Source organism: Oncorhynchus nerka, linkage group LG13 (assembly GCF_034236695.1).
Source record: "Oncorhynchus nerka isolate Pitt River linkage group LG13, Oner_Uvic_2.0, whole genome shotgun sequence".
Classification (NCBI taxonomy): domain Eukaryota; kingdom Metazoa; phylum Chordata; class Actinopteri; order Salmoniformes; family Salmonidae; genus Oncorhynchus; species Oncorhynchus nerka.
Genome location: NC_088408.1, coordinates 17,322,012 through 17,332,635, shown reverse-complemented (window position 1 = coordinate 17,332,635; position 10,624 = coordinate 17,322,012). Strand labels below are relative to the sequence as shown.

Genomic DNA, 10,624 nt, shown 5'->3' with positions numbered 1-10,624 from the left:
GAGATGTGTGGAACTAACTCCTCAGCCTGAAGTGTCCCCACTTAAGCCAGCAAATAGCTAGCTTTTCATGTGGCACCGACTGGTAAGACGCTTCAGGAGGGCGGTCACGTGTGCTAGCAAGACAGAAGTCCCAAGTTCACTACTATTTTACTACAGTACTTACTATAGAATTCTGTAGTATACTACACACTGTCCTATCCATTGATTGTGTAGTACTTACTGTAAAATACTACAGTAATGTCTGCAAAAACAGTACAGTTTAACTGGTTATTTTACATATATCCTGCCCATTTTCCTCCCACATATCGCAATTTGTACCACACAAGTGAGAAACCTACATGCCAAGAATAGACAAAATTCTGTATTGTGTTCCCTACAGGTCATGGAAAAAACAGCACAAGTCCTATACCTACCTACAGGTCATCGAAAATGTGCTCCTTTAGTATTTCTCCAGTAGGTTTCCTGAAGCGGAAAGCCTACAGTTTTGTGTCAAAGATAATAAAATAAAAACACTATAGTAAATACTACAGTAGTACAGTCCACAAAAACACTACAGTAAATACTACATTATAAATACAGTAAATACTACATGGATTACTATAGTATATACTAGTTATTTTACTACAGTATTTATACGATAGTTAACTGTAAATACTACAGTTCACTACAATATACTAGTTTCCACAGTAGTGTTTTTGCTGACTTTAGTGTTTTACAGACATTTTGCAGACTTTAGTTACTACAGTGAATACTACAGTTAAGTCAGCAAAAACACTACAGAGAACACTATAGTATTTTTTCATGTAGGAAGACAGTAGTCATGGCTTAGTAAGGACAAGGTGGCATCTGTATTCAATACTTAATGAGTAGAATGCAGTGGATGCTTTTTGAAGAGAAGATTCTGCAGTAATGTTTAGGTCAGTGGAGAACATGAGGGGTTGATAACTCAGACTGGCAGGCTGCAAATCACCATTTTTTCACCCACATCTTACAAACAAACAGGGGAAGGCTCTTTAACAAGCCAGTTATTTACGTAAATGCCGTTTAAATGGCAGCCAATACTGAGAGGACAATGCCCACACACGCCTCTCAAAACCAGCCTACTCTCAGTGATGTATTGGTCTCAATAACATATTTTTTGCCAATAGCATTTTCATACAGAAAACAAACATAAGAAAAGACACCTACAGTAAAATGAACATCAGCTCCGCGGCAATGTAACGTGATCTCACATGTATTGCTCATGAAAACAAACATCACCCAATGTAACGTGATCTCACATGTATTGCTCATGAAAAGAAACATCATCCAATGTAACGTGATCTCACATGTATTGCTCATGAAAAGAAACATCACCCAATGTAACGTGATCTCACATGTATTGCTCATTAAAAGAAACATCACCCAATGTAACGTGATCTCACATGTATTGCTCATGAAAAGAAACATCACCCAATGTAACGTGATCTCACATGTATTGCTCATGAAAAGAAACATCACCCAATGTAACGTGATCTCACATGTATTGCTCATGAAAAGAAACATCACCCAATGTAACGTGATCTCACATGTATTGCTCATGAAAAGAAACATCATCCAATAAAAACAACTAACTGGCTAGACAAGTTGGTGGTTGGTACGTACAGACAGACAGACAGACAGAGGGAGGTCAGGCTCTCTGATTCTGCTCATAAAACTTGGCTGGAGGTAAGCTCCCTGCCTAACCAAGACAGTTGCTCTGAAGTCAGTGGCATATTCTTAATTTGGAGACGCCATCCGTCTCAGTAGGAACACATGCACACACAGATACACACACAATATATACAGTATAATATACTGTGTATACTGTTTATATATATTTTTTGTATTTATTAGGGATCCCATCAGATGCTGCCAAGGTAGTAAATCAAATATATCAAATCAAATGTTATTTGTCACATGCTCTGAATACAACTGGTGTAGACCTTACTACCTTACCGTGAAATGCTTACTTACAAGCCCTTAACCAACAGAGAAGTTCAAGAAAGAGCTAAGAAAATATTTACTAAATAAACTAAAGTAAAAAATGTAATAAAAAGTACTCAACAAAATTACATAACAATAACGAGGCTATATACAGGGGGAACCAGTACCAAGTCAATGTGCGGGGGTACAGGTTAGTCGAGGTAATTTGTACATGTAGATAGGGGTAAAGTGACAATGCATAGATAATAAACGGCGAGTAGCAGCAGTGTAAAAATGGGGGGGGTTCAATGTAAATAGTCCGGGTGGCCATTTGATTAATTGTTCAGCAGTCTTATAGCTTGGGGATAGAAGCTGTTAAGGAGCCTATTCGACCTAGCCTTGCCGCTTGCCGTGCGATAGCAGAGAGAACAGTCTATGACTTGGATGACTGGAGTCTTTGACAATTTTTGGGGCCTTCCTCTGACACCGCCTAGTATATAGGTCCTGGATGGCAGGAAGCTTGGCCCCAGTGATGTATAGGGCCATACGCACTAACCTCTGTAGCGCCTTACGGTCGGATGCCGAGCAGTTGCCATGCCAGGCGGTGATGCTCTTGATGGTGCAGCTGTAGAACTTTTTGATGATCTTGGAACCTATACCAAATCTTTTCAGTCTCCTGTGGGGGACAAGATGTTGCCGTGCCCTCTTCACAACTGTCTTGGTGTGTTTGGACCATGAGTTTGTTGGTGATGTGGACACCAAGGAACTTGAAACTCTCGACCCGCTCCACTACAGCCCCGTCGATGTTAATGGAGGCCTGTTCGGGCCTCCTTTTCCTGTAGTCCACGATCATCTCCAGCAGCTACTTTTCCTGGGGTCCAAACACATTAAGGCACTTGCATCACACATTAAACAAAAGATAAAACAGTACATCATACATCACTACATATGAACAATATAAAATGTATAATACCACCATACAACAGTATTACATGTTTCTGTACACATGTTATTGCGTGTGTCTGTACCTTTGTGTGCGTCTCTTCACAGTCCATAAGGTGTATTTTTACATGTTTTGTAAATCTACCTGATCTACCTTACCTGATGTGGAATAGAGTTCCGTGTAGTCATGGCTCTATGTAGTACTGTGTGTGTGCATATATACACACACAACACCTAATGCCAAGAGTGTGCAAAGCTGTCTTCAAGGCAAAGGGTGGCTACATTGAAGAATACACTTTTTCAGTTACTACATGATTCCATGTGTTATTTCATAGTTTTGATGTCTTCACTATTATTCTACAATGTGGAAAATAGTTTAAAAAATAAAGAAAAACCCTTGAATGAGTAGGTGTGTCCAAACTTTTGACTGTTACTGTATGTCCTCATTTACCATTAATCCCTGTAATTTTGTTCCATACATTTCTGTTAATACAAGGATTAATGAAGCCTACAGTCATTTACCATTCTCATTCTCGGAGTGGAAACGTTGTTTGCAGAGTTCACAACCTGCTACTCTTGTGAGAATTTTTTTGTGGGGGGTTCATTTCATACACTACATGGCCAAAAGTATGTGGACACCTGCTCGTCGAACATCTCATTCCAAAATCATGGGCATTAATATGGAGTGGCCAAGACCAAAGAGCTCTCCAAGGATGTCAGGGACAAGATTGCAGACCTACACAAGGCTGGAATGGCCTACAAGACCATCGCCAAGCAGCTTGGTGAGAAGGTGACAACAGTTGGTGCGATTATTCGCAAATGGAAGAAACACAAAAGAACTGTCAATCTCCCTCGGCCTGGGGCTCCATGCAAGATCGCACCTCGTGGAGTTGTAATTATCATGAGAACGGTGAGGAATCAGCCCAGAACTACACGGGAGGATCTTGTCAATGATCTCAAGGCAGCTGGGAACATAGTCACCAAAGAAAACAATTGGTAACACACTACGCCGTGAAGGACTGAAATCCTGCAGCGCCCGCAAGGTCCCCCTGCTCAAGAAAGCACATATACATGCCCGTCTGAAGTTTGCCAATGAACATCTGACTGATTCAGAGGACAACTGGATGAAAGTGTTGTGGTCAGATGAGACCAAAATGAGCTCTTTGGCATCAACTCAACTCGCCGTGTTTGGAGGAGGAGGAATGCTGCCTATGACCCCAAGAACACCATCCCCACCATCAAACATGGAGGTGGAAACATTATGTTTTGGGGGTGTTTTTCTGCTAAGTGGACAGGACAACTTCACCGCATCAAAGGGACGATGGACGGGGCCATGTGCCGTCAAATCTTGGGTGAGAACCTCCTTCTCTCAGCCAGGGCATTGGAAATGGGTCGTGGATGGGTATTCCAGCATGACAATGACCCAAAACACACGGCCAAGGCAACAAAGGAGTTGCTCAAGAAGAAGCACATTAAGGTCCTGGAGTGGCCTAGCCAGTCGCCAGACCTTAATCCCATAGAAAATCTGTGGAGGGAGCTGAAGGTTCGAGTTGCCAAACGTCAGCCTCGAATTTAATAACTTGGAGAAGATCTGCAAAGAGGAGTGGGACAAAATCACCCCCTGAGATGTGTGCAAACCTGGAACTACAAGAAATGTCTGACCTCTGTGATTGTCAACAAGGTTTTTGCGACCAAGTACTAAGTCATGTTTTGCAGAGGGGTCAAATACTTATTTCCCTCATTAAAATGGAAATCAATTTATAACATTTTTGACATGAGTTTCTGATTTTTTTGTAACGTACAAACGTACAAAATCAGCAGGGGATCAAATACTTTTTTCCCTCACTGTAGGTTGTCTGTCTTCCATTGTAGGCAGACAGGACCCAGAGAGTGCGTGGAGCTCACTCACACGGTTCGCTGATGAAATAGCTAAGAGGAAAGTAATTTTCAGAGAGAACCATTTTATGTCCAGCTCCTTCGTATGCTCGAAGGGAGGTTTCGTTAATGCCTCCAATACTAGTGGCAGATCCAAAGATGCCGCGCGGACAGGCCCTGGGGTGATGCAGCCGCCGGACACCTTGTAAGAATTGGCAGATTCGATTTTTTAATCGATGTGTAAATGGTTAGCAAATATGGCTGAGGCATGCATCTTCAATATAGAGTCAGAGCAACCGGAGTCCAATAGTTTCTGAAGGAAGCTCAATATAACAGTTACAGAGCAGGACATCGGTTCCTCCGCCCTGGTAGAGCACCATTCAGTAAACAGCTTCTAGCGACCAGCATACATCATCCTGGTCAATGGGGCTCTGCCATTCTGTAACGTCTCGATAAAAGCAGGATCACAGCCGATCAGTAGAGGGTCGGGCTCATCAGAAGCCACACCCATAGCTGCAATTGGTCTTTGCTGGGATGCCAAATCCTGCCACCCATCTGTGAGAGCAGGTTCTGTCTGTGAGGGAGCTGCCATGGTTCTCCCTCCATTGACTGAGCAGGACTGGAAGCCAGGGTCTCGCTGGCCATCTGGGGGCAACAAGCAGCAGCCTATGCTGAGCTTGAGAGACCATGTGCAGCGTTGCTAAGATCAGGGGATCAGAAGGAAAGTAAACAGTAGGCCCTCTGGCCTTGTGTTGGCTAAGGAGTCCATGTCCAGGGGGTTCTTGGACTCTGCCAGAGAGAACCAGAGGGAGCAGTAACCGCTGCCGTATCATCTTCACTACTTGCGGGTGAAGTCTCCATTCCCCCGCGGGCGGTTTCTGTCGCGACAAGAAGTCACCATCTCATTCACTTTGCCTGGGAGATGAATGGCTCATAGGGGGGCCAGATGTGGTAGAGCCCATGTCAAGAGTTGTTGAGCAACCTGTAGGGACCGTACAGACCTTGTTCCCCCTTGATGGTTGATGTGGAACACTCAATGTATTGTCTGATCGTATCAGGGCATGTTTGTGTTTGAGAACCATCAGAAAGTGATTCTGAATTCCTAGCACGTTGATGTGCTCTTTCCTCCAGCTCTGCCCGTGCTCCCCAGTTTGTTAGTGAAGTGTCGGTTGTGACACCTGTAGTCAGTTAGGTTCTCTTCTTCCATGGCTGCAGAGTAGAGTAGCATGCTCGTCACCCGTATTCTGGTATTTCTGTCCCGCTTGGGGTCCAAGCGGAGGTGGAAGGTTTTTGAACAACACTTGTAGTGGCCTTAAAGACAGAATGCCTAATGGTGTCACCGCGGAGGCCACCGTGAGCATGCCCATCAGTTGTTGGAACATTCTAACCTTCACCAGCGCGTTCAACTGGAATTGCAGAAGAATAATGCTGTCCACATGCCGAGGTGTTATACATGCCCTCATAGCGTGGGAGTTCAGAGCCATGCCAATAAAGGTGACCTTTTGGCTTGATGTGAAGTTGCCCTTTCGTTGTTCAGGGTAAGACTCGGTGTGGTGACGTGGGTCAGTGTCAGCGCTGTGCCCTCAGCCGCACACTCGCGAGAGGGGTGCAGATGAGCCAGTTGTCGAGGTAAGGAAGGATCTTGATCCCCTGTAGGTGGAGGGAGCTCAGGGCTGCGCTCACACATTTTGTGAAGACATGAGGAGCCAGGGAGAGGCCCTAGGGTAATACCATGAACTGATATGCCTAGCCTTGGAAGGCGAACCGTAGAAAATGCCTGTGTTCTGGTAACACAGGAACGTGAAAGTAAGCATCCTTTAAGTCCAGGGACGTGAACCATTCCCCTGCGGCTACGGTCTGGAGAACATTGACCATCCACAACATGTGAAAGGGGAGAACTTTCAGGAAGAATTGAACCATTTTATATCCAGACCTGGACGGAAGCCTCCGTCTTTCTTCGGGAACCAGGAAATAGGTTGAGTAAAAGCCATCTTGCTGTTCTGATGCTTTTACTTTTGTGATCGTACCCTTCTCCAGGATAGATGTAATCTCCTGGTTGAGGGTGCAAGCTTTAAGGGGGCCTGTGACTGAAGTCATTCTGACCCCTGAGAATTGCTGGAGTAGGCGTCAGAACTACAGCCTGTACCCTTGTGAGAAGGTCATCACCACCCATGGGTCTGAGGAGTGGGATGCCCAGTAGGTCAGGTGCTGCTGGGTAAATCAGCCGACGGCTGACACCTGCCATTCAGTTTCTGCCCCCATGCCTATTTATGGGGTTGGGGGGTGCTATGGCCCCGGCCTCTTGGGGTCTGGGGGGTGGCAGCGTTGCGGTCTAGGGCTGGCGAGCGCCTGTGTTAGGCTGGTGGTAGGGCCAAGGGCGTATGTGGTGCTGGGCCGAGTGAGAAAGGCGAGGTTCATGCGGGTCAGGCCTCACACTCTACCACTACTCTGTGATGCCTGGTTTCTGAAAGGTGGGTTCCACAGTGGTGTAGCTTGACTCAGCTGTTTTCTACATTTGATTGCCCGCTCAGCCGCGGGGCCGAATATCAGCCCGGCGACCACTGGAATCTTTCTCTGAGTCCGTCCAGTCATTGGACATTGGGGCTTGGGAAAGCCAGACCTAGCGATGAGTCACAACTTGGGTGTAAATCAGTATGACTAGCTCTCTGGACATGAACGCAAACGCTTGAAGAGGTCCAGTTCTGCGTGCTTCGGCTGGAGCATCCTGTTCTGTGCTAGCACGAGCACTGAAAGGGAGTTCCCAATGCGGGCCGCTGTGTTGTAGGCCCATGACAGTAGCTCATCTGTACCCCTATAGTGAGGTCTGGGGCAGTGGGCTTCAGCTGGGGAGAGCATCAGCTCTGCTATGCATTCATACACCTTAGGCAGATGGTCAAGCCCATGTTGTTTTGTATCGTGCATGGCAGATAGCATCTTACTATCCTTGCAGTGGGGGGCCCGCGGGTCTGGCCAGCATCTCTAGAGCTCTGTAACTAAGTCCGGTGAAGGTGGCACACCGAACGGTGTAGCTGCGGGGACCTTCTTAAAGAACGGGTTAGCTGCAGAGGCTGTAGCATGAGGATCATCGAGCTCTAGCCTAGCTAAGTCTGCACAAAGGACAGCACGTATTGAGGCAGAGCTTTTTTCTGACTCAGTGTGATCAGAGCCTCGGAATTACTCCTCTGACCCATCTTTTGCATTGACACTGAATGGGTTCACAACACTGGTTGGCACCTCCTTCACCATGTTGGGTGTGTCATCATCTTGGTCACTAAAGTGCTGGATGGATGCCCAAGTGGAGAGTAGGTCATCATCACGGATATCAGAGTCCTCTGTTGCATCTCGCATGCTGGAGGGAGTGCTATAGGGCCCTGACTCCGGGGGCTTGAAGGAACACAAAGCGTTTTTAGCTGCTCTATCTCAGAGGATAAAGAATCGATCTGAGGTGCTTATTTTTTAAAAACATTTTCACCGGGGGGCCGCCATCGGTTTCGTGGCCCTGGATGGGTCCTGGCTAACTATGCCAGACGCTTGTAAATTATCTGTGAAAACCAGGCCATCAACTCTGGCTAGCCGTGCTTCCCTCACCTTCACAAACAGGATGACACAGTTAATGCAGGGGTCAGAAAAGGCCTCACACGCAGGTGGCCAACGACCTCGGCAGGCGTAGCACAGGTCATGACTATCTTCTACTTGTAGTTCAGCTCCACAAGAGGCGCAGCCATGCATGCCCAGCATCATGGTGATGCAGTGTTTTCTCAGTTCAAAAAAATATATATAATAAAAATATGTATTTTGCGTCGGCGCGGCCCACGCTTGGATTGCGTCCTACCTGACAGGTCGCTCCTACCAGGTGGCGTGGCGAAAATCCGTCTCCACACCACGTGCTCTCACCACTGGTGTCCCCCAGGGCTCTGTTCTAGGCCCTCTCCTATTCTCGCTATACACCAAGTCACTTGGCTCTGTCATAACCTCACATGGTCTCTCCTATCATTGCTATGCAGACGACACACAATTAATCTTCTCCTTTCCCCCTTCTGATGACCAGGTGGCGAATCGCATCTCTGCATGTCTGGCAGACATATCAGTGTGCATGACGGATCACCACCTCAAGCTGAACCTCGGCAAGACGGAGCTGCTCTTCCTCCCGGGGAAGGACTGCCCGTTCCATGATCTCGCCATCACGGTTGACAACTCCATTGTGTCCTCCTCCCAGAGCGCTAAGAACCTTGGCGTGATCCTGGACAACACCCTGTCGTTCTCAAATAACATCAAGGCGGTGGCCCGTTCCTGTAGGTTCATGCTCTACAACATCCGCAGAGTACGACCCTGCCTCACACAGGAAGCGGCGCAGGTCCTAATCCAGGCACTTGTCATCTCCCGTCTGGATTACTGCAACTCGCTGTTGGCTGGGCTCCCTGCCTGTGCCATTAAACCCCTACAACTCATCCAGAACGCCGCAGCCCGTCTGGTGTTCAACCTTCCCAAGTTCTCTCACGTCACCCCGCTCCTCCGCTCTCTCCACTGGCTTCCAGTTGAAGCTCGCATCCGCTACAAGACCATGGTGCTTGCCTACGGAGCTGTGAGGGGAACGGCACCTCAGTACCTCCAGGCTCTGATCAGGCCCTACACCCAAACAAGGGCACTGCGTTCATCCACCTCTGGCCTGCTCGCCTCCCTACCACTGAGGAAGTACAGTTCCCGCTCAGCCCAGTCAAAACTGTTCGCTGCTCTGGCCCCCCAATGGTGGAACAAACTCCCTCACGACGCCAGGACAGCGGAGTCAATCACCACCTTCCGGAGACACCTGAAACCCCACCTCTTTAAGGAATACCTAGGATAGGATAAAGTAATCCCTCACACCCCCCTTAAAAGATTTAGATGCACTACTGTTCCACTGGATGTCATAAGGTGAATGCACCAATTTGTAAGTCGCTCTGGATAAGAGCGTCTGCTAAATGACTTAAATGTAATGTAATGTACTTATTAATCAAATTAACTAACATAATAGTAATAGGAGACTGTATTACAACAGCTACCACAATACACAGTAAAGGTATAGAGCTACAATAATCTGGCTGGAGTTGTACAGCTCCCGCAAAATAATTTTGGGTGAGCATAGCTATGACTACAGGGCTGGAGCAGGAGACATATCATGTTGAAACGTAGGCTTATATATGTGAAACGCAACTATGGCAGTCATTTGGTAATCCAAGATGACAACACACAGTGGCAGCTAGGTTGAGTTGGTAAACTTGCTAGCTAGCTTTTAGCGTGCTAGTAATACCAGGGGAGAAGGATGCCTAGGAGAGGTGTAACAGATGTTGATAATACTCTCCTTGCGTTGTGTTTTGTACAAATAAATCACCCTAGCCAGTGGTCCCAGTTGAGCATTATTTATTATCTGCTGTTGTTAAATAGGAAAGTGCGGGGCTTGATGATGTTGATGGCTGTCAATGGTAAAATTTGTAGCATGAAAACAACTGTTAGCAGTGGGCGTATGTGACCAGCATGCTAGCTAACACACGTATATACAGCAATCATAAACCAAAACACATCCCCTCAATCCCTAACAGGTACCATATGAACACACATGTATAAATCAGCAATGTCCAGCAAACGTGTACACATTATAAAACAGTACTCAGAATGTGACCTACCCCTTGCATCACATTTCATACTGGGGACACCTGACGTTCGCGATCTCCCCCATCTGCAAGCGGGGCCAATCACAACACGCCTTATTTTCATCAGAATTGAACCAACCAATAAGAATGCTTGAACATTAAATACACCTTTCTTTCGAGGCAAGTGGAAACATAACCACCCTGTTACAGAGGCAATCCGAATCTCACGATTTATA

The 10,624-nt window shown here is 46.6% G+C and overlaps 1 long non-coding RNA gene across 1 annotated transcript; it reads right to left on the bottom strand.

Annotated features, from left to right (window-relative positions):
• Positions 1–1,213: 1,213 nt before the first annotated feature.
• On the bottom strand, positions 1,214–10,580 carry LOC135574668 (uncharacterized). Its single transcript, XR_010465529.1, has 2 exons — positions 10,422–10,580; positions 1,214–2,815 (listed from the first exon to the last, which is right to left on the bottom strand). It is a non-coding gene; the product is annotated as an uncharacterized LOC135574668 (long non-coding RNA).
• Between the last annotated feature and the right edge of the window lie 44 nt (positions 10,581–10,624).